Below are 5,000 nucleotides of genomic sequence, written 5' to 3' on the forward strand. Positions count from 1 at the left end.
ACCACTGATCGTTTCCTTCGCTCGCCGCCGCTCAAAAAACCGTTTTCCATTATCTCTGACCCCGCTTTTACTGAGGCTAATAAAGTATTAGAGCGTTTGTAAAAGACCTCATGAAGACGGGCAGCATTGCCGGCGTAGTCCATAATAAACCAATTTCCAATGAGCAAATGAATAAATTAACTGTTCGACAGCGGCGTGCTCAGACCAGCAGAGAGCAAAAATCCGGCGCAGCTAAAGAGAACGACCTAGTTTTACTTCGGTCTCCTTTTTGGCCGACGAGGACAAATTATTCACCGCCATCTTGCGCCAAGAACTGATTCGGTCCGTGGGAAAAGCCCCTCAATGAGTTAAGCATTTTGAGCTGAACCGAAGTCAGTCCGGTTCTTTAAATACCACGATACGAAAAACCATCAGGGCAGCCTCGGAGATTCTGAAGATGAATCCGACACTAGATAGTTTCTGTCCCTGACTCTGAAACTGGCCAGCAATCAGCTCCACCATCCAACTCGAAATGCCAACAATTCAACAAAGCACAGCAAGGGAACGCTGAAAGAGTTCTTGTCGACAATAATTTTCGCACAACGTCTGTGTCACATGGCGAGCAAAGTTTTCCGCAGTATTTTTACAACTGTAATGTGCAAGTGCACAATTATCACTCTTCTCAATCATCGACGATGACTCAAACTTGAACTCTTTTCAAAATTTCTGATCAAGGTTGTATATCATTCATTTGGTAGACGTTCCTTGAATTATAGATGATTGTAGTTTTCGTTCAGCAGACTCGCTTGCGTCGCTTTCCAATTTTTCATTCAACTAAGTTTACAAACGGCGCACATGCCATGTGATTTCCCGCTTGCTGTTGTTTTTGCCACATCAACTTCCGGTCGTTTTGTAAAATTAAACTCCAATAGAATTAAGCTGTAACTCCCAAGTATACAAGCGTATCGAATTTAGTAAAACAATTCTTCCATTCGCGCTTGTTGGATATGAGATTGGTTATAGCCAACTCGGCCCTACGGGCCTCGTTGCCTATTAACCATTTCATATCCAACGCGCTCTCATGGAATAATTGTTAATTATTGTTTGCGTAGTTCATTATTTGTCGTCTGACAGCGTTCCTCTTTGCCATACGACAATATATACTGAGCAAAAACTTTAATTATTTTAGCAACTTATAGTATAATCAAACGCACAAAGAACTATCAATATCTAAGGCTTTTAGACAGTGAAGGCAGTGACGGCAATTCCTTTTTAATTTTTAGTTTAAAAGATTTACAGGTAACTCATATTTTATATATCTTTTAGATCGAGTTTGGCTTAACTTCCTTTGAAACAACTAACCCCCCACAGCGAGTGTCTAATTAAACCAATTTTTGCGTTCTAAGGGTTTAAATATTCCTTATTGTTTGGGGGAGAACGCAAGTCTAATGGAAGAATTACCATCAAATGAGATGTTGGAACCTTGAGGTGCATTTAAATGGATCTTGGAACCTCGGGGTGTCTTTTAAGGGAACTTAGAGATATCGATTATAAGAAAAAGATCAGAGTTGTACTACGAAACTATGTAGCTTATCTTTATTTGTGATAGTATTATTGTTTTTCCGGCCGAAGCTAAATATTACTATTTTACTGCAGATTTTAGGTTGAAATTATTATTTTTTTAATATTCTTAGATTATAGCGAATGGCATTTCTGTGAAGCTTGGAAATTATTTGGTGCCTGGTTTTGGAGCCAACCTGCAGGCATAAAAGCCTGATATGACGGAAATAAGTTCTTGCAGAGATGTTATCAGCAACGAACATACGGCTAGTGCTGTCTTTGTTGCCTTTTGAGAGAAAGGAACAATTTTATGCGGTTTAGTTAAAAACGTGATTTTATTGTATTTACAAATTTTCAACACAAGATTATGTTCTTTCCAAAATCCCAGCCTCGGGTTTATTCTTAAGATTTTCCTAAAATTTCGCAAATTTCAGCCTCGATATTCTTATGAATTATATTCTTATACGAAAAAGAAAGAGTGTATGCCAATTGGGAAAACGAGTTAAATACAAAATAGCGTTTTAAATGCAAATATAGCATACAGTCTGCAGGCTTTAGAGAAAAGATGGAGAGATACTATTTTGTAGCGATAGCAGCGTTTGCTATTATCGGAGTCGTGAAGCGAAAGGTTTGGCCAAAGAATTTGATGTTCATGTTGCCATAACAATTATGTTTTGTTTCTTTGGCCGGGTCCATATAAGTTTTGAAGTTTTCTGCGGTAGATCTAAAGACTAAATTTATTCTAGTTTTCGTTTTTCCACTTTTTCCATTTCTCCTTTTTCAAATATTCATGGTCTCGCAATTTTATAAAATCTCCAAAATGACGGATGTGAGGTAATGCATTTTTTAACGTATAGCCTTATTTCCATTTCGTCACATGAAAATGTTTTTGGAAGACAGTATTTAACACAATGAAAGCAAGAGTTGCGTAGTATTTAAGCATAATGTTGCGCCTAGGGCATCTCCGAGTACGTCATTAAAGATTGATTGACGAAGCTGACCTCTGTTACCACCAAGTTAAACATGTCTGTTGCAAAATTAAAAGAAAAAAATAAACAAATCGCCGCCGGCAGCCCTCGCTATTATTAATTTCATTACAGAAAAGCCATTAGAGATTTGTATATGAAGTGAGGGGGTGTGGCGCTAGGAGATATGAGAGAAATATTGAGAAGGAACATAATCATGACGCGCGTATTACATTAACAGACAATGTATTAAACAGGTTGTTGGGGATCTTTTTGTTATTGGATGCCTGAAAAAGTTATAGGAGTAATATATTGCAATAAAGCGGAATTACTTGTACGTATGCGGACTGGAAGCAGTTCTTTTTCCCAATGGTCGCCGCGTTTTCTTATCTTCAAAGGTAGGCAAGTCGTCATTGTAACGGCAAGTACCAGTATAGCATTTAGTCGTATGAAGTTTTAATGAGGGTACTTAAAGGGAGCTGTAGCAAACCACGACGGCGAAGCCAGCTCAACTATTTGTTCATATCATGTCGCCATGCCCGTGTTTATGTGTATTTATTCGCAATACCGTACAAATATTAGTGAAACTGGTCGTTCGAATTCTCTTCAATTAATTTTCTTGTCTGTTGATCGTCTAAAACATAAAATCACGGCTTGAATCATTCGAAAATTTAAACAGCTCGTCAATTTGGTGAGTTTCAATATCTTCCTTTTAGGCTATAGAGTACGGTTAAACCTGTATTAAGCGGACACCTTCGTTAAATGAGCTATTTATATACTTTAATAGCTTTTATGACCCTTCAATGTAAAAATAACCAATGCATATCATTTCTGCGGTAAGATATTGAGTACTTGCAATATGATTGGGTTTGTATTTTAATATAGGCCGGAACAACACGAAAATACGTCCTCCTTCCATATTGTTATTTTCTTTCGTGAGTCGACTTCCGTTCAGACGATTCGACCTTGCAGGAGACGATTCACGACGAATCGAATCGAATCGTTAACGATTTGATACCCCAGTTATTCATTTGCCTACCGCGAGTCGACTTCCGTTCAGACGAATCGTCTCGAATCGTGAAGTACCTCAGACGAATCGACTCTCAGTTTGTTGTCACTTTTTAAGAACGAGGAAGGTAGGAATTATCAAGGAGTGGCGGACAGGCCTGCACAACTTCTAACAATGGAAACTTTTGTACCATGTAATATATGACCCCTTTATAGTTTTGCTCTTACGAGTATGTCTTTTAGGGATTTACCTCTTTTATACGATATTAGTGGTGGCTCTTTGAAAATTTGCCGTAGAGAAGGCTGATTTTGTATCAAGTGCCATTTTTTCATTAAAACATTTTTGAGGTTGGGCACTGATGGTTGATATTGTGTTACAAAAGGCAAGAGTTCTTTCCGACTTTCATGCTTTTGTCTTGGCGCCGATTCCGTTTCTGTGAATTTAATATCTGAAAGGAGTGTTTCGATCAGATTTTTTGGATAACCTCTAGCAAGGAGACGTGATTTGAATTTGTAAATGTTCTCTTCAAATGTTGCTCTTGAAGAGTTAGTTCGTAAGAGTCTTAGAGCTTCGCCCTTCACGAATCCCTTTTTGACACCCGGCGGGTGGCTAGAGGAAAAATGAGTGTATTGAAAGGTTTCAGTTGGCTTAAAGTGTGTTTTTATATCCAGGATGGATTGATCTCTAAATCGTTTGCCTTTGTATACAACTGTATCCAGAAATGTAGTTTCAGTATTTGAAAGTTCAGCTGTAAATTTGATTGTAGGGTGATGTGAGTTTGCTTGTTCGATGAACTTGTCTATATCAGGTTGGCTGACATCCCACAAAGAAAAAAATATCGTCAATATATCGTTTCCAGATTGTGGGTTTTGCGACGCTATTGCTAAGAATCTCTGTTTCGATATTGGCCATAAAAATATTTGCAAAAGCAACGGCCATTTTAGTACCCATGGCGGTACCGTGGATTTGTAGATAATTCTTATCGTTGAATTGGAAAGAATTTTCTTTCAGTATCAGGCTTAGCATTTCTTTGAGATATTGTGTGGGGATAGGAGGGTTATTTCTGTGAAAGTTTTCGTATGCTCTGCATACTGTAGTTATACCCTCTTCTTGTGGTATATTAGTATATAGACTTGTTACGTCCATTGATACAAGGAATGTTTGTTTATTCACTTTCGTCTTTTCAATGAAATTAATAAAATCTGTAGTGTCTTTTAGATAAGACGCTTGTGATATGGAAATAGGCTGAAGTAATGTGTCAGCAAATGCTGATATTCGTTCTGTAGGCCCACTGCAGCCTGAGATAATTGGTCTTCCTACTAGAGTAGGTTTGTGGGTCTTTGTAAGGGTATAGAATTCCGGAATCCGCGGTGGATTTGGTGTTTGAGATAACCACTTTCTAGTCATGTTATCAATGTAGTTGCCACGGTGTAGTTCTGAGATCAAGCGTGACACCTTCGTATGTGTTTCCTTAACTATAGGCTTGT

General features: G+C 38.2%; 1 pseudogene; it reads right to left on the reverse strand.

Annotated features, from left to right (window-relative positions):
- Positions 1-2,139: 2,139 nt before the first annotated feature.
- LOC145460286 (uncharacterized) overlaps positions 2,140-5,000 on the reverse strand; it is a 3,573-nt pseudogene continuing 712 nt past the window's right edge.

This window comes from Orbicella franksi, chromosome 11 (genome assembly GCF_964199315.1).
Source record: "Orbicella franksi chromosome 11, jaOrbFran1.1, whole genome shotgun sequence".
Classification (NCBI taxonomy): Eukaryota; Metazoa; Cnidaria; class Anthozoa; order Scleractinia; family Merulinidae; genus Orbicella; species Orbicella franksi.